Consider the following 18,145-nt stretch of genomic DNA (forward strand, 5'->3'; position numbering starts at 1 on the left):
AAGGCTTTAATCCATAGTCCTTTTTAATCGATTGTGAAACAAAATCTAAACGACATAATAAAAACTCAACCGCACCACAGATTCCCAGACAGTCTCCCACACTAGTACTAGCGAGGCCTTAAGCTGTGTAACTTCTGCGTTCGGACGAGAGCAGGCACATTCAGCTTAGAATGGCCATTGACGTTAAATGCTTTAATCCATAGTCCTATTTAATCTATTGTGAAACAAAATCTAAACGACATAATAAATAGTCAACCGCACCACGGATTCCCAGACAGTCTCACACACTGGTACTAGCGAGGCGTTAAGCTGTGTAACTTCTGCGATCTAACGAGAGCAGGCACATTCAGCTTAGAATGGCCATTGACTTTAAATGCTTTAATCCATAGTCCTTTTTAATCGATTGTGAAACAAAATCTAAACGACATAATAAAAAGTCAACAGCACCACGGATTCCCAGACAGTCTCCCACACTGGTACTAGCGAGGGCTTAAGCTGTGTAACTTCTGTGATCTGACGAGAGCAGGCACATTCAGCTTAGAATGGCCATTGACCTTAAAAGCCTTAATCCATAGTCCTATTTAATCTATTGTGAAACAAAATCTAAACAACATAATAAAAAGTCAACCGCACCACGGATTCCCAGACAGTCTCCCACACTGGTACTAGGGAGGCGTTAAGCTGTGTAACTTCTGCGATCTAACGAGAGCAGGCACATTCAGCTTAGAATGGCCATTAACATTAAATGCTTTAATCCAAAGTCCTTTTTAATCGATTGTGAAACAAAATCTAAACAACATAATAAAAAGTCAAGCGCACCACGGATTCCCATACAGTCTCCCACACTGGTACTAGCGAGGGCTTAAGCTGTGTAACTTCTGCGATCTGACAAGAGCAGGCACATTCAGCTTAGAATGGCCATTGACATTAAATGCTTTAATCCATAGTCCTTTTTAATCGATTGTGAAACAAAATCTAAACGACATAATAAAAAGTCAACCGCACCACGCATTCCCAGACAGTCTCCCACACTGGTACTAGCAAGGCCTTAAGCTGTGTAACTTCTGCGATCTGACGAGAGCAGGCCCATTCAGCTTAGAATGGCCATTGACATTAAATGCTTTAATCCATAGTCCTTTTTAATCGATTGTGAAACAAAATCTAAACGACATAATAAAAACTCAACCGCACCATGGATTCCCAGACAATCTCCCACACTGGTACTAGCGAGGGCTTAAGCTGTGTAACTTCTGCGATCTGACGAGAGCAGGCACATTCAGCTTAGAATGGACATTGACATTAAAAGCCTTAATCCATAGTCCTATTTAATCTATTGTGAAACAAAATCTAAACAACATAATAAAAAGTCAACCCCACCACGGATTCCCAGACAGTCTCCCACACTGGTACTAGCGAGGACTTAAGCTGTGTAACTTCTGCGATCTGACGAGAGCAGGCACATTCAGCTTAGAATGGCCATTGACATTAAATGCTTTAATCCATAGTCCTTTTTAATCGATTGTGAAACAAAATCTAAACGACATAATAAAAAGTCAACAGCTCCACGGATTCCCAGACAGTCTCCCACACTGGTACTAGCGAGGCGTTAAGCTGTGTAACTTCTGCGATCTGACGAGAGCAGGGATATTCAGCTTAGAATGGCCATTGACATTAAATGCTTTAATCCATAGTCCTTTTTAATCGATTGTGAAACAAAATCTAAACGACATAATCAAAATTCAACCGCTCCACGGATTCCCAGACAGTCTCCCACACTGGTACTAGCGAGGCCTGAAGCTGTGTAACTTCTGCGATCTGACGAGAGCAGGCACATTCAGCTTAGAATGGCCATTGACATTAAAAGCCTTAATCCATAGTCCTATTTAATCTATTGTGAAACAAAATCTAAACAACATAATAAAAAGTCAACCGCACCACGCATTCCCAGACAGTCTCCCACACTGGTACCAGCGAGTCCTTAAGCTGTGTAACTTCTGCGATCGGACGAGAGCAGGGACATTCAGCTTAGAATGGCCATTGACATTAAAGGCTTTAATCCATAGTCCTTTTTAATCGATTGTGAAACAAAATCTAAACGACATAATAAAAACTCAACCGCACCACAGATTCCCAGACAGTCTCCCACACTAGTACTAGCGAGGCCTTAAGCTGTGTAACTTCTGCGTTCGGACGAGAGCAGGCACATTCAGCTTAGAATGGCCATTGACGTTAAATGCTTTAATCCATAGTCCTATTTAATCTATTGTGAAACAAAATCTAAACGACATAATAAATAGTCAACCGCACCACGGATTCCCAGACAGTCTCACACACTGGTACTAGCGAGGCGTTAAGCTGTGTAACTTCTGCGATCTAACGAGAGCAGGCACATTCAGCTTAGAATGGCCATTGACTTTAAATGCTTTAATCCATAGTCCTTTTTAATCGATTGTGAAACAAAATCTAAACGACATAATAAAAAGTCAACAGCACCACGGATTCCCAGACAGTCTCCCACACTGGTACTAGCGAGGGCTTAAGCTGTGTAACTTCTGTGATCTGACGAGAGCAGGCACATTCAGCTTAGAATGGCCATTGACCTTAAAAGCCTTAATCCATAGTCCTATTTAATCTATTGTGAAACAAAATCTAAACAACATAATAAAAAGTCAACCGCACCACGGATTCCCAGACAGTCTCCCACACTGGTACTAGGGAGGCGTTAAGCTGTGTAACTTCTGCGATCTAACGAGAGCAGGCACATTCAGCTTAGAATGGCCATTGACATTAAATGCTTTAATCCATAGTCCTTTTTAATCGATTGTGAAACAAAATCTAAACAACATAATAAGAAGTCAACCGCACCACGGATTCACAGACAGTCTCCCACACTGGTACTAGCGAGGCCTTAAGCTGTGTAACTTCTGCGATCTGACGAGAGCAGGCACACTCAGCTTAGAATGGCCATTGACATTAAAAGCCTTAATCCATAGTCCTATTTAATCTATTGTGAAACAAAATCTAAACGACATAATAAGAAGTCAACTGCACCACGGATTCCCAGACAGTCTCCCACACTGGTACTAGCGAGGCCTTAAGCTGTGTAACTTCTGCGATCTGACGAGAGCAGGCACATTCAGCTTAGAATAGCCATTGACGTTAAATGCTTTAATCCATAGTCCTATTTAATCTATTGTGAAACAAAATCTAAACGACATAATAAAAAGTCAACCGCACCACGGATTCCCAGACAGTCTCCCACACTGGTACTAGCGAGGCGTTAAGCTGTGTAACTTCTGCGATCTAACGAGAGCAGGCACATTCAGCTTAGAATGGCCATTGACATTAAATGCTTTAATCCATAGTCCTTTTTAATCGATTGTGAAACAAAATCTAAACGACATAGGCGTTAAGCTGTGTAACTTCTGCGATCTAACGAGAGCAGGCACATTCAGCTTAGAATGGCCATTGACATTAAATGCTTTAATCCATAGTCCTTTTTAATCGATTGTGAAACAAAATCTAAACGACATAATAAAAAGTAAACCGCACCACGGATTCCCAGACAGTCTCCCACACTGGTACTAGCGAGGCCTTAAGCTGTGTAACTTCTGCGATCTGACGAGAGCAGGCACATTCAGCTTAGAATGGCCATTGACATTTAAAGCCTTAATCCATAGTCCTATTTAATCTATTGTGAAACAAAATCTAAACAACATAATAAAAAGTCAACCGCACCACGGATTCCCAGACAGTCTCCCACACTCGTACAAGCGAGACCTTAAGCTGTGTAACTTCTGCGATCTGACGAGAGCAGGGACATTCAGCTTAGAATGGCCATTGACATTAAATGCTTTAATCCATAGTCCTTTTTAATCGATTGTGAAACAAAATCTAAACATAATAAAAATTCAACTGCACCACGTATTCCCAGACAGTCTCCCACACTGGTACTAGCAAGGCATTAAGCTGTGTAACTTCTGCGTTCTGACGAGAGCAGGCACATTCAGCTTAGAATGGCCATTGACGTTGAATGCTTTAATCCATAGTCCTATTTAATCTATTGTGAAACAAAATCTAAACGACATAATAAAAAGTCAACCGCACCACGGATTCCCAGACAGTCTCCCACACTGGTATTAGCGAGGCCTTAAGCTGTGTAACTTCTGCAATCTGACGAGAGCAGGCACATTCAGCTTAGAATGGCCATTGACGTTAAATGCTTTAATCCATAGTCCTATTTAATCTATTGTGAAACAAAATCTAAACGACATAATAAAAAGTCAACCGCACCACGGATTCCCAGACAGTCTCCCACACTGGTACTAGCGAGGCGTTAAGCTGTGTAACTTCTGCGATCTAACGAGAGCAGGCACATTCAGCTTAGAATGGCCATTGACTTTAAATGCTTTAATCCATAGTCCTTTTTAATCGATTGTGAAACAAAATCTAAACGACATAATAAAAAGTCAACTGCACCACGAATTCCCAGACAGTCTCCCACACTGGTACTAGCGAGGCCTTAAGCTGTGTAACTTCTGCGATCTGACGAGAGCAGGGACATTCAGCTTAGAATGGCCATTGACATTAAAGCCTTAATCCATAGTCCTATTTAATCTACTGTGAAACAAAATCTAAACAACATAATAAAAAGTCAACCACACCACGGATTCCCAGACAGTCTACCACACTGGTACTAGCGAGGCCTTAAGCTGTGTAACTTCTGCGATCTGACGAGAGCAGGCACATTCAGCTTAGAATGGCCATTGACGTTAAATGCTTTAATCCATAGTCCTATTTAATCTATTGTGAAACAAAATCTAAACGACATAATAAAAATGCAACCGCACCACGGATTCCCAGACAGTCTCCCACACTGGTACTAGCGAGGCCTTAAGCTGTGTAACTTCTGCGTTCTGACGAGAGCAGGCACATTCAGCTTAGAATGGCCATTTACGTTAAATGCTTTATTCCATAGTCCTATTTAATCTATTGTGAAACAAAATCTAAACGACATAATAAAAAGTCAACCACACCACGGATTCCCAGACAGTCTCCCACACGGGTACTAGCGAGGCCTTAAGCTGTGTAACTTCTGCAATCTGACGAGAGCAGGCACATTCAGCTTAGAATGGCCATTGACGTTAATTGCTTTAATCCATAGTCCTATTTAATCTATTGTGAAACAAAATCTAAACGACATAATAAAAAGTCAACCGCACCACGGATTCCCAGACAGTCTCCCACACTGGTACTAGCGAGGCCTTAAGCTGTGTAACTTCTGCGATCTGACGAGAGCAGGCACATTCAGCTTAGAATGGCCATTGACATTAAATGCTTTAATCCATAGTCCTTTTTAATCGATTGTGAAACAAAATCTAAACGACATAATAAAAAGTCAACCGCACCACGGATTCCCAGACAGTTTCCCACACTGGTACTAGTGAGGCCTTAAGCTGTGTAACTTCTGCGATCTGACGAGAGCAGGGACATTCAGCTTAGAATGGCCATTGACATTAAATGCTTTAATCCATAGTCCTTTTTAATCGATTGTGAAACAAAATCGAAACAACATAATAAAAAGTCAACCGCACCACGGATTCCCAGACAGTCTCCCACACTGGTACTAGCGAGGCCTTAGGCTGTGTAACTTCTGCGATCTGACGAGAGCAGGGGCATTCAGCTTAGAATGGCCATTGACATTAAATGCTTTAATCCATAGTCCTTTTTAATCGATTGTGAAACAAAATCTAAACGACATAATAAAAATTCAACGCACCACGGATTCCCAGACAGTCTCCCACACTGGTACTAGCGAGGCCTTAAGCTGTGTAACTTCTGCGATCTGACGAGAGCAGGCACATCCAGCTTAGAATAGCCATTGACATTAAATGATTTAATCCATAGTCCTTTTTAATCGATTATGAAACAAAATCTAAACGACATAATAAAAAGTCAACCGCACCACGGATTCCCAGACAGTCTCCCACACTGGTACTAGCGAGGCCTTAAGCTGTGTAACTTCTGCGATCTGACGAGAGCAGGGACATTCAGCTTAGAATGGCCATTGACATTAAATGCTTTAATCCATAGTCCTTTTTAATCGATTGTGAAACAAAATCTAAACGACATAATAAAAATTCAACCGCACCACGGATTCCCAGACAGTCTACCACACTGGTACTAGCGAGGCCTTAAGCTGTGTAACTTCTGCGATCTGACGAGAGCAGGCACATTCAGCTTAGAATGGCAATTGACATTAAATGCTTTAATCCATAGTCCTTTTTAATCGATTGTGAAACAAAATCTAAACGACATAATAAAAAGTCAACCGCACCACGGATTCCCAGACAGTCTCCCACACTGGTACAAGCGAGGCCTTAAGCTGTGTAACTTCTGCGATCTGACGAGAGCAGGGACATTCAGCTTAGAATGGCCATTGACATTAAATGCTTTAATCCATAGTCCTATTTAATCGATTGTGAAACAAAATCTAAACGACATAATAAAAAGTCAACCGCACCACGGATTCCCAGACAGTCGCCCACACTGGTACTAGCGAGGCCTTAAGCTGTGTAACTTCTGCGATCTAACGAGAGCAGGCACATCCAGCTTAGAATGGCCATTGACATTAAATGTTTTAATCCATAGTCCTTTTTAATCGATTGTGAAACAAAATCTAAACGACATAATAAAAAGTCAACCGCACCACGGATTCCCAGACAGTCTCCCACACAGGTACTAGCGAGGCCTTAAGCTGTGTAACTTCTGCGATCTGACGAGAGCAGGCACATCCAGCTTAGAATAGCCATTGACATTAAATGATTTAATCCATAGTCCTTTTTAATCGATTATGAAACAAAATCTAAACGACATAATAAAAAGTCAACCGCACCAAGGATTCCCAGACAGTCTCCCACACTGGTACTAGCGAGGCCTTAAGCTGTGTAACTTCTGCGATCTGACGAGAGCAGGGACATTCAGCTTAGAATGGCCATTGACATTAAATGCTTTAATCCATAGTCCTTTTTAATCGATTGTGAAACAAAATCTAAACGACATAATAAAAATTCAACCGCACCACGGATTCCCAGACAGTCTACCACACTGGTACTAGCGAGGCCTTAAGCTGTGTAACTTCTGCGTTCTGACGAGAGCAGGCACATTCAGCTTAGAATGGCCATTGACGTTAAATGCTTTAATCCATAGTCCTATTTAATCTATTGTGAAACAAAATCTAAACGACATAATAAAAAGTCAACCGCACCACGGATTCCCAGACAGTCTCCCACACTGGTACTAGCGAGGCCTTAAGCTGTGTAACTTCTGCGATCTGACGAGAGCAGGCACATTCAGCTTAGAATGGCCATTGACATTAAAAGCCTTAATCCATAGTCCTATTTAATCTATTGTGAAACAAAATCTAAACAACATAATAAAAAGTCAACCGCACCACGGATTCCCAGACAGTCTCCCACACTGGTACTAGTGAGGCCGTAAGCTGTGTAACTTCTGCGATCTGACGAGAGCAGGGACTTTCAGCTTAGAATGGCAATTGCCATTAAATGCTTTAATCCATAGTCCTTTTTAATCGATTGTGAAACAAAATCTAAACGACATAATAAAAATGCAACCGCACCACGGATTCCCAGACAGTCTCCCACACTGGTACTAGCGAGGATTTAAGCTGTGTACCTTCTGCGTTCTGACGAGAGCAGGCACATTCAGCTTAGAATGGCCATTGACGTGTAATGCTTTAATCCATAGTCCTATTTAATCTATTGTGAAACAAAATCTAAACGACATAATAAAAAGTCAACCGCACCCCCAGACAGTCTCCCACACTGGTACTAGCGAGGCCTTAAGCTGTGTAACTTCTGCGATCTAACGAGAGCAGGAACATCCAGCTTAGAATGGCCATTGACATTAAATGTTTTAATCCATAGTCCTTTTTAATCGATTGTGAAACAAAATCTAAACGACATAATAAAAAGTCAACCGCACCACGGATTCCCAGACAGTCTCCCACACAGGTACTAGCGAGGCCTTAAGCTGTGTAACTTCTGCGATCTGACGAGAGCAGGCACATCCAGCTTAGAATAGCCATTGACATTAAATGATTTAATCCATAGTCCTTTTTAATCGATTATGAAACAAAATCTAAACGACATAATAAAAAGTCAACCGCACCAAGGATTCCCAGACAGTCTCCCACACTGGTACTAGCGAGGCCTTAAGCTGTGTAACTTCTGCGATCTGACGAGAGCAGGGACATTCAGCTTAGAATGGCCATTGACATTAAATGCTTTAATCCATAGTCCTTTTTAATCGATTGTGAAACAAAATCTAAACGACATAATAAAAATTCAACCGCACCACGGATTCCCAGACAGTCTACCACACTGGTACTAGCGAGGCCTTAAGCTGTGTAACTTCTGCGTTCTGACGAGAGCAGGCACATTCAGCTTAGAATGGCCATTGACGTTAAATGCTTTAATCCATAGTCCTATTTAATCGATTGTGAAACAAAATCTAAACGACATAATAAAAAGTCAACCGCACCACGGATTCCCAGACAGTCTCCCACACTGGTACTAGCGAGGCCTTAAGCTGTGTAACTTCTGCGATCTGACGAGAGCAGGCACATTCAGCTTAGAATGGCCATTGACGTTAAATGCTTTAATCCATAGTCCTTTTTAATCGATTGTGAAACAAAATCTAAACGACATAATAAAAAGTCAACCGCACCACGGATTCCCAGACAGTCTCCCACACTTGTACTAGCGAGGCCTTAAGCTGTGTAACTTCTGCGATCTGACGAGAGCAGGCACATTCAGCTTAGAATGGCCATTGACATTAAAAGCCTTAATCCATAGTCCTATTTAATCTATTGTGAAACAAAATCTAAACAACATAATAAAAAGTCAACCGCACCACGGATTCCCAGACAGTCTCCCACACTGGTACTAGCGAGGCCTTAAGCTGTGTAACTTCTGCGATCTGACGAGAGCAGGGACTTTCAGCTTAGAATGGCCATTGACATTAAATGCTTTAATCCATAGTCCTTTTTAATCGATTGTGAAACAAAATCTAAACGACATAATAAAAATTCAACCGCACCACGGATTCCCAGACAGTCTCCCACACTGGTACTAGCGAGGCCTTAAGCTGTGTAACTTCTGCGATCTGACGAGAGCAGGCACATTCAGCTTAGAATGGCCATTGACGTTAAATGCTTTAATCCATAGTCCTATTTAATCTATTGTGAAACAAAATCTAAACGACATAATAAAAAGTCAACCGCACCACGGATTCCCAGACAGTCTCCCACACTGGTACTAGCGAGGCCTTAAGCTGTGTAACTTCTGCGATCTGACGAGAGCAGGCACATTCAGCTTAGAATGGCCATTGACATTAAAAGCCTTAATCCATAGTCCTATTTAATCTATTGTGAAACAAAATCTAAACAACATAATAAAAAGTCAACCGCACCACGGATTCCCAGACAGTCTCCCACACTGGTACTAGCGAGGCCTTAAGCTGTGTAACTTCTGCGATCTGACGAGAGCAGGGACTTTCAGCTTAGAATGGCAATTGCCATTAAATTCTTTAATCCATAGTCCTTTTTAATCGATTGTGAAACAAAATCTAAACGACATAATAAAAATGCAACCGCACCACGGATTCCCAGACAGTCTCCCACACTGGTACTAGCGAGGCTTTAAGCTGTGTACCTTCTGCGTTCTGACTAGAACAGGCACATTCAGCTTAGAATGGCCATTGACATTAAATGCTTTAATCCGTAGTCCTTTTTAATCGATTGTGAAACAAAATCTAAACGACATAATAAAAAGTCAACCGACCACGGATTCCCAGACAGTCTCCCACACTGGTACAAGCGAGGCCTTAAGCTGTGTAACTTCTGCGATCTGACGAGAGCAGGGACATTCAGCTTAGAATGGCCATTGACATTAAATGCTTTAATCCATAGTCCTTTTTAATCGATTGTGAAACAAAATCTAAACGACATAATAAAAATTAGACCGCACCACGGATTCCCAGACAGTCTCCCACACTGGTACTAGCGAGGCCTTAAGCTGTGTAACTTCTGCGATCTGACGAGAGCAGGCACATTCAGCTTAGAATGGCCATTGACATTAAATGCTTTAATCCATAGTCCTTTTTAATCGATTGTGAAACAAAATCTAAACGACATAATAAAAAGTCAACCGCACCACGGATTCCCAGACAGTCTCCCACTCTGGTACTAGCGAGGCCTTAAGCTGTGTAACTCCTGCGATCTGACGAGAGCAGGGACATTCAGCTTAGAATGGCCATTGACATTAAATGCTTTAATCCATAGTCCTTTTTAATCGATTGTGAAACAAAATCTAAACGACATAATAAAAAGTCAACCGCACCACGGATTCCCAGACAGTCTCCCACACTGGTACAAGCGAGGCCTTAAGCTGTGTAACTTCTGCGATCTGACGAGAGCAGGCACATTCAGCTTAGAATGGCCATTGACATTAAATGCTTTTATCCATAGTCCTTTTTAATCGATTGTGAAACAAAATCTAAACGACATAATAAAAAGTCAGCCGCACCACGGATTCCCAGATAGTCTGCCACACTGGCACAAGCGAGGCCTTAAGCTGTGTAACTTCTGCGATCTGACGAGAGCAGGGACATTCAGCTTAGAATGGCCATTGACATTAAATGCTTTAATCCATAGTCCTTTTTAATCGATTGTGAAACAAAATCTAAACGACATAATAAAAATTAGACCGCACCACGGATTCCCAGACAGTTTCCCACACTGGTACTAGCGAGGCCTTAAGCTGTGTAACTTCTGCGATCTGACGAGAACAGGCACATTCAGCTTAGAATGGCCATTGATGTTAAATGCTTTAATCCATAGTCCTATTTAATCTATTGTGAAACAAAATCTAAACAACATAATAAAAAGTCAACCGCACCACGGATTCCCAGACATTCTCCCACACTGGTACTAGCGAGGCCTTAAGCTGTGTAACTTCTGCGATCTGACGAGAGCAGGGACTTTCAGCTTAGAATGGCCATTGGCATTAAATGCTTTAATCCATAGTCCTTTTTAATCGATTGTGAAACAAAATCTAAACGACATAATAAAAAGTCAACCGCACCAGGGATTCCCAGACAGTCTCCCACACAGGTACTAGCGAGGCCTTAAGCTGTGTAACTTCTGCGATCTGACGAGAGCAGGCACATCCAGCTTAGAATAGCCATTGACATTAAATGATTTAATCCATAGTCCTTTTTAATCGATTATGAAACAAAATCTAAACGACATAATAAAAAGTCAACCGCACCACGGATTCCCAGACAGTCTCCCACACTGGTACTAGCGAGGCCTTAAGCTGTGTAACTTCTGCGATCTGACGAGAGCAGGGACATTCAGCTTAGAATGGCCATTGACATTAAATGCTTTAATCCATAGTCCTTTTTAATCGATTGTGAAACAAAATCTAAACGACATAATAAAAATTCAACCGCACCACGGATTCCCAGACAGTCTACCACACTGGTACTAGCGAGGCCTTAAGCTGTGTAACTTCTGCGTTCTGACGAGAGCAGGCACATTCAGCTTAGAATGGCCATTGACGTTAAATGCTTTAATCCATAGTCCTATTTAATCTATTGTGAAACAAAATCTAAACGACATAATAAAAAGTCAACCGCACCACGGATTCCCAGACAGTCTCCCACACTGGTACAAGCGAGGCCTTAAGCTGTGTAACTTCTGCGATCTGACGAGAGCAGGGACATTCAGCTTAGAATGGCCATTGACATTAAATGCTTTAATCCATAGTCCTATTTAATCGATTGTGAAACAAAATCTAAACGACATAATAAAAAGTCAACCGCACCACGGATTCCCAGACAGTCTCCCACACTGGTACTAGCGAGGCCTTAAGCTGTGTAACTTCTGCGATCTGACGAGAGCAGGCACATTCAGCTTAGAATGGCCATTGACATTAAATGCTTTAATCCATAGTCCTTTTTAATCGATTGTGAAACAAAATCTAAACGACATAATAAAAAGTCAACCGCACCACGGATTCCCAGACAGTCTCCCACACTGGCACAAGCGAGGCCTTAAGCTGTGTAACTTCTGCGATCTGACGAGAGCAGGGACATTCAGCTTAGAATGGCCATTGACATTAAATGCTTTAATCCATAGTCCTTTTTAATCGATTGTGAAACAAAATCTAAACGACATAATAAAAATTAGACCGCACCACGGATTCCCAGACAGTCTCCCACACTGGTACTAGCAGAGGCCTTAAGCTGTGTAACTTCTGCGATCTGACGAGAGCAGGCACATTCAGCTTAGAATGGCCATTGATGTTAAATGCTTTAATCCATAGTCCTATTTAATCTATTGTGAAACAAAATCTAAACATAATAAAAAGTCAACCGCACCACGGATTCCCAGACATTCTCCCACACTGGTACTAGCGAGGCCTTAAGCTGTGTAACTTCTGCGACCTGACGAGAGCAGGGACTTTCAGCTTAGAATGGCCATTGACATTAAATGCTTTAATCCATAGTCCTTTTTAATCGATTGTGAAACAAAATCTAAACGACATAAAAAAAAGTCAACCGCACCACGGATTCCCAGACAGTCTCCCACACTGGTACTAGCGAGGCCTTAAGCTGTGTAACTTCTGCGATCTGACTAGAGCAGGCACATTCAGCTTAGAATGGCCATTGACGTTAAATGCTTTAATCCATAGTCCTATTTAATCTATTGTGAAACAAAATCTAAACGACATAATAAAAAGTCAACCGCACCACAGATTCCCAGACAGTCTCCCACACTGGTACTAGCGAGGCGTTAAGCTATGTAACTGCTGCGATCTAACGAGAGCAGGCACATCCAGCTTAGAATGGCCATTGACATTAAATGCTTTAATCCATAGTCCTTTTTAATCGATTGTGAAACAAAATCTAAACGACATAATAAAAAGTCAACCGCACCACGGATTCCCAGACAGTCTCCCACACTGGTACTAGCGAGGCCTTAAGCTGTGTAACTTCTGCGATCTGACGAGAGCAGGCACATTCAGCTTAGAATGGCCATTGACATTAAAAGCCTTAATCCATAGTCCTATTTAATCTATTGTGAAACAAAATCTAAACAACATAATAAAAAGTCAACCGCACCACGGATTCCCAGACAGTCTCCCACACTGGTACTAGCGAGGCCTTAAGCTGTGTAACTTCTGCGATCTGACGAGAGCAGGGACTTTCAGCATAGAATGGCCATTGACATTAAATGCTTTAATCCATAGTCCTTTTTAATCGATTGTGAAACAAAATCTAAACGACATAATAAAAATTCAACCGCACCACGGATTCCCAGACAGTCTCCCACACTGGTACTAGCGAGGCCTTAAGCTGTGTAACTTCTGCGATCTGACGAGAGCAGGCACATTCAGCTTAGAATGGCCATTGACGTTAAATGCTTTAATCCATAGTCCTATTTAATCTATTGTGAAACAAAATCTAAACGACATAATAAAAAGTCAACCGCACCACGGATTCCCAGACAGTCTCCCACACTGGTACTAGCGAGGCCTTAAGCTGTGTAACTTCTGCGATCTGACAAGAGCAGGCACATTCAGCTTAGAATGGCCATTGACATTAAAAGCCTTAATCCATAGTCCTATTTAATCTATTGTGAAACAAAATCTAAACAACATAATAAAAAGTCAACCGCACCACGGATTCCCAGACAGTCTCCCACACTGGTACTAGTGAGGCCGTAAGCTGTGTAACTTCTGCGATCTGACGAGAGCAGGGACTTTCAGCTTAGAATGGCAATTGCCATTAAATGCTTTAATCCATAGTCCTTTTTAATCGATTGTGAAACAAAATCTAAACGACATAATAAAAATGCAACCGCACCACGGATTCCCAGACAGTCTCCCACACTGGTACTAGCGAGGCTTTAAGCTGTGTACCTTCTGCGTTCTGACGAGAGCAGGCACATTCAGCTTAGAATGGCCATTGACGTGTAATGCTTTAATCCATAGTCCTATTTAATCTATTGTGAAACAAAATCTAAACGACATAATAAAAAGTCAACCGCACCCCCAGACAGTCTCCCACACTGGTACTAGCGAGGCCTTAAGCTGTGTAACTTCTGCGATCTGACGAGAGCAGGCACATTCAGCTGAGAATGGCCATTGACATTAAATGCTTTAATCCATAGCCCTTTTTAATCGATTGTGACACAAAATCTAAACGACATAATAAAAAGTCAACCGCACCACGGATTCCCAGACAGTCTCCCACACTGGTACTAGCGAGGCCTTAAGCTGTGTAACTTCTGCGATCTGACGAGAGCAGGCACATACAGCTTAGAATGGCCATTGACATTAAATGCTTTAATCCATAGTCCTTTTTAATCGATTGTGAAACAAAATCTAAACGACATAATAAAAAGTCAACCGCACCACGGATTCCCAGACAGTCTCCCACACTGGTACAAGCGAGGCCTTAAGCTGTGTAACTTCTGCGATCTGACGAGAGCAGGGACATTCAGCTTAGAATGGCCATTGACATTAAATGCTTTAATCCATAGTCCTTTTTAATCGATTGTGAAACAAAATCTAAACGACATAATAAAAATTAGACCGCACCACGGATTCCCAGACAGTCTCCCACACTGGTACTAGCGAGGCCTTAAGCTGTGTAACTTCTGCGATCTGACGAGAGCAGGCACATTCAGCTTAGAATGGCCATTGATGTTAAATGCTTTAATCCATAGTCCTATTTAATCTATTGTGAAACAAAATCTAAACGACATAATAAAAAGTCAACCGCACCACGGATTCCCAGACAGTCTCCCACACTGGTACTAGCGAGGTCTTAAGCTGTGTAACTTCTGCGATCTGACGAGAGCAGGCACATTCAGCTTAGAATGGCCATTGACATTAAATGCTTTAATCCATAGTCCTTTTTAATCGATTGTGAAACAAAATCTAAACGACATAATAAAAAGTCAACCGCACCACGGATTCCCAGACAGTCTCCCACTCTGGTACTAGCGAGGCCTTAAGCTGTGTAACTCCTGCGATCTGACGAGAGCAGGGACATTCAGCTTAGAATGGCCATTGACATTAAATGCTTTAATCCATAGTCCTTTTTAATCGATTGTGAAACAAAATCTAAACGACATAATAAAAAGTCAACTGCACCACGGATTCCCAGACAGTCTCCCACACTGGTACAAGCGAGGCCTTAAGCTGTGTAACTTCTGCGATCTGACGAGAGCAGGGACATTCAGCTTAGAATGGCCAATGACATTAAATGCTTTAATCCATAGTCCTATTTAATCGATTGTGAAACAAAATCTAAACGACATAATAAAAAGTCAACCGCACCACGGATTCCCAGACAGTCTCCCACACTGGTACTAGCGAGGCGTTAAGCTGTGTAACTTCTGCGATCTAACGAGAGCAGGCACATCCAGCTTAGAATGGCCATTGACATTAAATGCTTTAATCCATAGTCCTTTTTAATCGATTGTGAAACAAAATCTAAACGACATAATAAAAAGTCAACCGCACCACGGATTCCCAGACAGTCTCCCACACTGGTACTAGCGAGGCCTTAAGCTGTGTAACTTCTGCGATCTGACGAGAGCAGGCACATTCAGCTTAGAATGTCCATTGAAATCAAAAGCCTTAATCCATAGTCCTATTTAATCTATTGTGAAACAAAATCTAAACAACATAATAAAAAGTCAACCGCACCACGGATTCCCAGACAGTCTCCCACACTGGTACTAGCGAGGCCTTAAGCTGTGTAACTTCTGCGATCTGACGAGAGCAGGCACATTCAGCTGAGAATGGCCATTGACATTAAATGCTTTAATCCATAGCCCTTTTTAATCGATTGTGACACAAAATCTAAACGACATAATAAAAAGTCAACCGCACCACGGATTCCCAGACAGTCTCCCACACTGGTACTAGCGAGGCCTTAAGCTGTGTAACTTCTGCGATCTGACGAGAGCAGGCACATACAGCTTAGAATGGCCATTGACATTAAATGCTTTAATCCATAGTCCTTTTTAATCGATTGTGAAACAAAATCTAAACGACATAATAAAAAGTCAACCGCACCACGGATTCCCAGACAGTCTCCCACACTGGTACAAGCGAGGCCTTAAGCTGTGTAACTTCTGCGATCTGACGAGAGCAGGGACATTCAGCTTAGAATGGCCATTGACATTAAATGCTTTAATCCATAGTCCTTTTTAATCGATTGTGAAACAAAATCTAAACGACATAATAAAAAGTCAACTGCACCACGGATTCCCAGACAGTCTCCCACACTGGTACAAGCGAGGCCTTAAGCTGTGTAACTTCTGCGATCTGACGAGAGCAGGGACATTCAGCTTAGAATGGCCAATGACATTAAATGCTTTAATCCATAGTCCTATTTAATCGATTGTGAAACAAAATCTAAACGACATAATAAAAAGTCAACCGCACCACGGATTCCCAGACAGTCTCCCACACTGGTACTAGCGAGGCGTTAAGCTGTGTAACTTCTGCGATCTAACGAGAGCAGGCACATCCAGCTTAGAATGGCCATTGACATTAAATGCTTTAATCCATAGTCCTTTTTAATCGATTGTGAAACAAAATCTAAACGACATAATAAAAAGTCAACCGCACCACGGATTCCCAGACAGTCTCCCACACTGGTACTAGCGAGGCCTTAAGCTGTGTAACTTCTGCGATCTGACGAGAGCAGGCACATTCAGCTTAGAATGTCCATTGAAATCAAAAGCCTTAATCCATAGTCCTATTTAATCTATTGTGAAACAAAATCTAAACAACATAATAAAAAGTCAACCGCACCACGGATTCCCAGACAGTCTCCCACACTGGTACTAGCGAGGCCTTAAGCTGTGTAACTTCTGCGATCTGACGAGAGCAGGAACTTTCAGCTTAGAATGGCCATTGACATTAAATGCTTTAATCCATAGTCCTTTTTAATCGATTGTGAAACAAAATCTAAACGACATAATAAAAATTCAACCGCACCACGGATTCCCAGACAGTCTCCCACACTGGTACTAGCGAGGCCTTAAGCTGTGTAACTTCTGCGATCTGACGAGAGCAGGTACATTCAGTTAAGAACGGCCATTGACGTTAAATGCTTTAATCCATAGTCCTATTTAATCTATTGTGAAACAAAATCTAAACGACATAATAAAAAGTCAACCGCACCACGGATTCCCAGACAGTCTCCCACACTGGTACTAGCGAGGCCTTAAGCTGTGTAACTTCTGCGATCTGACGAGAGCAGGCACATTCAGCTTAGAATGGCCATTGACATTAAAAGCCTTAATCCATAGTCCTATTTAATCTATTGTGAAACAAAATCTAAACAACATAATAAAAAGTCAACCGCACCACGGATTCCCAGACAGTCTCCCACACTGGTACTAGCGAGGCCTTAAGCTGTGTAACTTCTGCGATCTGACGAGAGCAGGGACTTTCAGCTTAGAATGGCAATTGCCATTAAATGCTTTAATCCATAGTCCTTTTTAATCGATTGTGAAACAAAATCTAAACGACATAATAAAAATGCAACCGCACCACGGATTCCCAGACAGTCTCCCACACTGGTACTAGCGAGGCTTTAAGCTGTGTACCTTCTGCGTTCTGACGAGAGCAGGCACATTCAGCTTAGAATGGCCATTGACGTGAAATGCTTTAATCCATAGTCCTATTTAATCTATTGTGAAACAAAATCTAAACGACATAATAAAAAGTCAACCGCACCCCGGATTCCCAGACAGTCTCCCACACTGGTACTAGCGAGGCCTTAAGCTGTGTAACTTCTGCGATCTGACGAGAGCAGGCACATTCAGCTTAGAATGGCCATTGACATTAAATGCTTTAATCCATAGTCCTTTTTAATCGATTGTGAAACAAAATCTAAACGACATAATAAAAATTACACCGCACCACGGATTCCCAGACAGTCTCCCACACTGGTACTAGCGAGGCCTTAAGCTGTGTAACTTCTGCGATCTGACGAGAGCAGGCACATTCAGCTTAGAATGGCCATTGAT

The 18,145-nt window shown here is 42.0% G+C and overlaps 81 pseudogenes; all 81 read right to left on the reverse strand.

Annotated features, from left to right (window-relative positions):
• Positions 1 to 63: 63 nt before the first annotated feature.
• LOC142736173 (5S ribosomal RNA) lies at positions 64 to 182 on the reverse strand (annotated as a pseudogene).
• A 253-nt stretch (positions 183 to 435) lies between these two features.
• On the reverse strand, positions 436 to 554 carry LOC142737667 (5S ribosomal RNA; annotated as a pseudogene).
• A 439-nt stretch (positions 555 to 993) lies between these two features.
• LOC142668201 (5S ribosomal RNA) lies at positions 994 to 1,112 on the reverse strand (annotated as a pseudogene).
• A 253-nt stretch (positions 1,113 to 1,365) lies between these two features.
• LOC142693888 (5S ribosomal RNA) lies at positions 1,366 to 1,484 on the reverse strand (annotated as a pseudogene).
• A 67-nt stretch (positions 1,485 to 1,551) lies between these two features.
• LOC142675488 (5S ribosomal RNA) lies at positions 1,552 to 1,670 on the reverse strand (annotated as a pseudogene).
• A 67-nt stretch (positions 1,671 to 1,737) lies between these two features.
• On the reverse strand, positions 1,738 to 1,856 carry LOC142681783 (5S ribosomal RNA; annotated as a pseudogene).
• Positions 1,857 to 1,923: 67 nt separating this feature from the next.
• LOC142705797 (5S ribosomal RNA) lies at positions 1,924 to 2,042 on the reverse strand (annotated as a pseudogene).
• Positions 2,043 to 2,109: 67 nt separating this feature from the next.
• LOC142736174 (5S ribosomal RNA) lies at positions 2,110 to 2,228 on the reverse strand (annotated as a pseudogene).
• Positions 2,229 to 2,481: 253 nt separating this feature from the next.
• On the reverse strand, positions 2,482 to 2,600 carry LOC142737668 (5S ribosomal RNA; annotated as a pseudogene).
• Positions 2,601 to 2,667: 67 nt separating this feature from the next.
• LOC142710560 (5S ribosomal RNA) lies at positions 2,668 to 2,786 on the reverse strand (annotated as a pseudogene).
• Positions 2,787 to 2,853: 67 nt separating this feature from the next.
• LOC142665967 (5S ribosomal RNA) lies at positions 2,854 to 2,972 on the reverse strand (annotated as a pseudogene).
• A 67-nt stretch (positions 2,973 to 3,039) lies between these two features.
• LOC142731471 (5S ribosomal RNA) lies at positions 3,040 to 3,158 on the reverse strand (annotated as a pseudogene).
• A 67-nt stretch (positions 3,159 to 3,225) lies between these two features.
• Positions 3,226 to 3,344, reverse strand: LOC142681037 (5S ribosomal RNA; annotated as a pseudogene).
• A 196-nt stretch (positions 3,345 to 3,540) lies between these two features.
• Positions 3,541 to 3,659, reverse strand: LOC142736132 (5S ribosomal RNA; annotated as a pseudogene).
• Positions 3,660 to 3,726: 67 nt separating this feature from the next.
• On the reverse strand, positions 3,727 to 3,845 carry LOC142703522 (5S ribosomal RNA; annotated as a pseudogene).
• A 64-nt stretch (positions 3,846 to 3,909) lies between these two features.
• Positions 3,910 to 4,028, reverse strand: LOC142697273 (5S ribosomal RNA; annotated as a pseudogene).
• Positions 4,029 to 4,095: 67 nt separating this feature from the next.
• On the reverse strand, positions 4,096 to 4,214 carry LOC142684208 (5S ribosomal RNA; annotated as a pseudogene).
• A 67-nt stretch (positions 4,215 to 4,281) lies between these two features.
• On the reverse strand, positions 4,282 to 4,400 carry LOC142681048 (5S ribosomal RNA; annotated as a pseudogene).
• A 67-nt stretch (positions 4,401 to 4,467) lies between these two features.
• LOC142724335 (5S ribosomal RNA) lies at positions 4,468 to 4,586 on the reverse strand (annotated as a pseudogene).
• Positions 4,587 to 4,652: 66 nt separating this feature from the next.
• Positions 4,653 to 4,771, reverse strand: LOC142738237 (5S ribosomal RNA; annotated as a pseudogene).
• Positions 4,772 to 4,838: 67 nt separating this feature from the next.
• On the reverse strand, positions 4,839 to 4,957 carry LOC142689864 (5S ribosomal RNA; annotated as a pseudogene).
• Positions 4,958 to 5,024: 67 nt separating this feature from the next.
• On the reverse strand, positions 5,025 to 5,143 carry LOC142681827 (5S ribosomal RNA; annotated as a pseudogene).
• A 67-nt stretch (positions 5,144 to 5,210) lies between these two features.
• LOC142703543 (5S ribosomal RNA) lies at positions 5,211 to 5,329 on the reverse strand (annotated as a pseudogene).
• A 67-nt stretch (positions 5,330 to 5,396) lies between these two features.
• On the reverse strand, positions 5,397 to 5,515 carry LOC142737174 (5S ribosomal RNA; annotated as a pseudogene).
• Positions 5,516 to 5,582: 67 nt separating this feature from the next.
• Positions 5,583 to 5,701, reverse strand: LOC142735766 (5S ribosomal RNA; annotated as a pseudogene).
• Positions 5,702 to 5,768: 67 nt separating this feature from the next.
• LOC142699086 (5S ribosomal RNA) lies at positions 5,769 to 5,886 on the reverse strand (annotated as a pseudogene).
• Positions 5,887 to 5,953: 67 nt separating this feature from the next.
• On the reverse strand, positions 5,954 to 6,072 carry LOC142727248 (5S ribosomal RNA; annotated as a pseudogene).
• Positions 6,073 to 6,139: 67 nt separating this feature from the next.
• LOC142665799 (5S ribosomal RNA) lies at positions 6,140 to 6,258 on the reverse strand (annotated as a pseudogene).
• Positions 6,259 to 6,325: 67 nt separating this feature from the next.
• LOC142736742 (5S ribosomal RNA) lies at positions 6,326 to 6,444 on the reverse strand (annotated as a pseudogene).
• Positions 6,445 to 6,511: 67 nt separating this feature from the next.
• On the reverse strand, positions 6,512 to 6,630 carry LOC142729597 (5S ribosomal RNA; annotated as a pseudogene).
• Positions 6,631 to 6,697: 67 nt separating this feature from the next.
• Positions 6,698 to 6,816, reverse strand: LOC142735565 (5S ribosomal RNA; annotated as a pseudogene).
• A 67-nt stretch (positions 6,817 to 6,883) lies between these two features.
• On the reverse strand, positions 6,884 to 7,002 carry LOC142738479 (5S ribosomal RNA; annotated as a pseudogene).
• Positions 7,003 to 7,069: 67 nt separating this feature from the next.
• Positions 7,070 to 7,188, reverse strand: LOC142738437 (5S ribosomal RNA; annotated as a pseudogene).
• Positions 7,189 to 7,255: 67 nt separating this feature from the next.
• On the reverse strand, positions 7,256 to 7,374 carry LOC142703658 (5S ribosomal RNA; annotated as a pseudogene).
• Positions 7,375 to 7,441: 67 nt separating this feature from the next.
• LOC142684997 (5S ribosomal RNA) lies at positions 7,442 to 7,560 on the reverse strand (annotated as a pseudogene).
• A 432-nt stretch (positions 7,561 to 7,992) lies between these two features.
• LOC142735566 (5S ribosomal RNA) lies at positions 7,993 to 8,111 on the reverse strand (annotated as a pseudogene).
• A 67-nt stretch (positions 8,112 to 8,178) lies between these two features.
• On the reverse strand, positions 8,179 to 8,297 carry LOC142738480 (5S ribosomal RNA; annotated as a pseudogene).
• Positions 8,298 to 8,364: 67 nt separating this feature from the next.
• LOC142738438 (5S ribosomal RNA) lies at positions 8,365 to 8,483 on the reverse strand (annotated as a pseudogene).
• Positions 8,484 to 8,550: 67 nt separating this feature from the next.
• On the reverse strand, positions 8,551 to 8,669 carry LOC142703791 (5S ribosomal RNA; annotated as a pseudogene).
• Positions 8,670 to 8,736: 67 nt separating this feature from the next.
• On the reverse strand, positions 8,737 to 8,855 carry LOC142736209 (5S ribosomal RNA; annotated as a pseudogene).
• Positions 8,856 to 8,922: 67 nt separating this feature from the next.
• On the reverse strand, positions 8,923 to 9,041 carry LOC142716412 (5S ribosomal RNA; annotated as a pseudogene).
• Positions 9,042 to 9,108: 67 nt separating this feature from the next.
• On the reverse strand, positions 9,109 to 9,227 carry LOC142736623 (5S ribosomal RNA; annotated as a pseudogene).
• A 67-nt stretch (positions 9,228 to 9,294) lies between these two features.
• LOC142703905 (5S ribosomal RNA) lies at positions 9,295 to 9,413 on the reverse strand (annotated as a pseudogene).
• Positions 9,414 to 9,480: 67 nt separating this feature from the next.
• On the reverse strand, positions 9,481 to 9,599 carry LOC142735614 (5S ribosomal RNA; annotated as a pseudogene).
• Positions 9,600 to 10,037: 438 nt separating this feature from the next.
• On the reverse strand, positions 10,038 to 10,156 carry LOC142699761 (5S ribosomal RNA; annotated as a pseudogene).
• A 67-nt stretch (positions 10,157 to 10,223) lies between these two features.
• LOC142736077 (5S ribosomal RNA) lies at positions 10,224 to 10,342 on the reverse strand (annotated as a pseudogene).
• A 67-nt stretch (positions 10,343 to 10,409) lies between these two features.
• On the reverse strand, positions 10,410 to 10,528 carry LOC142735573 (5S ribosomal RNA; annotated as a pseudogene).
• A 439-nt stretch (positions 10,529 to 10,967) lies between these two features.
• On the reverse strand, positions 10,968 to 11,086 carry LOC142695059 (5S ribosomal RNA; annotated as a pseudogene).
• Positions 11,087 to 11,153: 67 nt separating this feature from the next.
• LOC142674454 (5S ribosomal RNA) lies at positions 11,154 to 11,272 on the reverse strand (annotated as a pseudogene).
• A 67-nt stretch (positions 11,273 to 11,339) lies between these two features.
• Positions 11,340 to 11,458, reverse strand: LOC142727259 (5S ribosomal RNA; annotated as a pseudogene).
• Positions 11,459 to 11,525: 67 nt separating this feature from the next.
• Positions 11,526 to 11,644, reverse strand: LOC142738439 (5S ribosomal RNA; annotated as a pseudogene).
• Positions 11,645 to 11,711: 67 nt separating this feature from the next.
• On the reverse strand, positions 11,712 to 11,830 carry LOC142736743 (5S ribosomal RNA; annotated as a pseudogene).
• A 67-nt stretch (positions 11,831 to 11,897) lies between these two features.
• On the reverse strand, positions 11,898 to 12,016 carry LOC142704026 (5S ribosomal RNA; annotated as a pseudogene).
• A 67-nt stretch (positions 12,017 to 12,083) lies between these two features.
• On the reverse strand, positions 12,084 to 12,202 carry LOC142689436 (5S ribosomal RNA; annotated as a pseudogene).
• Positions 12,203 to 12,453: 251 nt separating this feature from the next.
• Positions 12,454 to 12,572, reverse strand: LOC142695490 (5S ribosomal RNA; annotated as a pseudogene).
• A 67-nt stretch (positions 12,573 to 12,639) lies between these two features.
• On the reverse strand, positions 12,640 to 12,758 carry LOC142738005 (5S ribosomal RNA; annotated as a pseudogene).
• Positions 12,759 to 13,011: 253 nt separating this feature from the next.
• On the reverse strand, positions 13,012 to 13,130 carry LOC142704144 (5S ribosomal RNA; annotated as a pseudogene).
• Positions 13,131 to 13,197: 67 nt separating this feature from the next.
• Positions 13,198 to 13,316, reverse strand: LOC142736415 (5S ribosomal RNA; annotated as a pseudogene).
• A 67-nt stretch (positions 13,317 to 13,383) lies between these two features.
• Positions 13,384 to 13,502, reverse strand: LOC142736624 (5S ribosomal RNA; annotated as a pseudogene).
• Positions 13,503 to 13,569: 67 nt separating this feature from the next.
• LOC142737157 (5S ribosomal RNA) lies at positions 13,570 to 13,688 on the reverse strand (annotated as a pseudogene).
• A 67-nt stretch (positions 13,689 to 13,755) lies between these two features.
• LOC142685008 (5S ribosomal RNA) lies at positions 13,756 to 13,874 on the reverse strand (annotated as a pseudogene).
• A 432-nt stretch (positions 13,875 to 14,306) lies between these two features.
• LOC142724820 (5S ribosomal RNA) lies at positions 14,307 to 14,425 on the reverse strand (annotated as a pseudogene).
• Positions 14,426 to 14,492: 67 nt separating this feature from the next.
• On the reverse strand, positions 14,493 to 14,611 carry LOC142736744 (5S ribosomal RNA; annotated as a pseudogene).
• A 67-nt stretch (positions 14,612 to 14,678) lies between these two features.
• LOC142698053 (5S ribosomal RNA) lies at positions 14,679 to 14,797 on the reverse strand (annotated as a pseudogene).
• A 67-nt stretch (positions 14,798 to 14,864) lies between these two features.
• LOC142734530 (5S ribosomal RNA) lies at positions 14,865 to 14,983 on the reverse strand (annotated as a pseudogene).
• Positions 14,984 to 15,050: 67 nt separating this feature from the next.
• Positions 15,051 to 15,169, reverse strand: LOC142736078 (5S ribosomal RNA; annotated as a pseudogene).
• Positions 15,170 to 15,236: 67 nt separating this feature from the next.
• Positions 15,237 to 15,355, reverse strand: LOC142676850 (5S ribosomal RNA; annotated as a pseudogene).
• Positions 15,356 to 15,422: 67 nt separating this feature from the next.
• On the reverse strand, positions 15,423 to 15,541 carry LOC142682189 (5S ribosomal RNA; annotated as a pseudogene).
• A 67-nt stretch (positions 15,542 to 15,608) lies between these two features.
• LOC142678097 (5S ribosomal RNA) lies at positions 15,609 to 15,727 on the reverse strand (annotated as a pseudogene).
• A 67-nt stretch (positions 15,728 to 15,794) lies between these two features.
• On the reverse strand, positions 15,795 to 15,913 carry LOC142730765 (5S ribosomal RNA; annotated as a pseudogene).
• A 67-nt stretch (positions 15,914 to 15,980) lies between these two features.
• On the reverse strand, positions 15,981 to 16,099 carry LOC142724831 (5S ribosomal RNA; annotated as a pseudogene).
• A 67-nt stretch (positions 16,100 to 16,166) lies between these two features.
• LOC142736745 (5S ribosomal RNA) lies at positions 16,167 to 16,285 on the reverse strand (annotated as a pseudogene).
• Positions 16,286 to 16,352: 67 nt separating this feature from the next.
• On the reverse strand, positions 16,353 to 16,471 carry LOC142676861 (5S ribosomal RNA; annotated as a pseudogene).
• A 67-nt stretch (positions 16,472 to 16,538) lies between these two features.
• On the reverse strand, positions 16,539 to 16,657 carry LOC142682196 (5S ribosomal RNA; annotated as a pseudogene).
• Positions 16,658 to 16,724: 67 nt separating this feature from the next.
• Positions 16,725 to 16,843, reverse strand: LOC142678109 (5S ribosomal RNA; annotated as a pseudogene).
• Positions 16,844 to 16,910: 67 nt separating this feature from the next.
• Positions 16,911 to 17,029, reverse strand: LOC142735775 (5S ribosomal RNA; annotated as a pseudogene).
• A 67-nt stretch (positions 17,030 to 17,096) lies between these two features.
• On the reverse strand, positions 17,097 to 17,215 carry LOC142696142 (5S ribosomal RNA; annotated as a pseudogene).
• A 67-nt stretch (positions 17,216 to 17,282) lies between these two features.
• On the reverse strand, positions 17,283 to 17,401 carry LOC142704266 (5S ribosomal RNA; annotated as a pseudogene).
• A 67-nt stretch (positions 17,402 to 17,468) lies between these two features.
• LOC142735615 (5S ribosomal RNA) lies at positions 17,469 to 17,587 on the reverse strand (annotated as a pseudogene).
• A 253-nt stretch (positions 17,588 to 17,840) lies between these two features.
• LOC142724521 (5S ribosomal RNA) lies at positions 17,841 to 17,959 on the reverse strand (annotated as a pseudogene).
• Positions 17,960 to 18,026: 67 nt separating this feature from the next.
• LOC142698646 (5S ribosomal RNA) lies at positions 18,027 to 18,145 on the reverse strand (annotated as a pseudogene).

This window comes from Rhinoderma darwinii, chromosome 1, assembly GCF_050947455.1.
Source record: "Rhinoderma darwinii isolate aRhiDar2 chromosome 1, aRhiDar2.hap1, whole genome shotgun sequence".
Taxonomy (NCBI): Eukaryota; Metazoa; Chordata; class Amphibia; order Anura; family Rhinodermatidae; genus Rhinoderma; species Rhinoderma darwinii.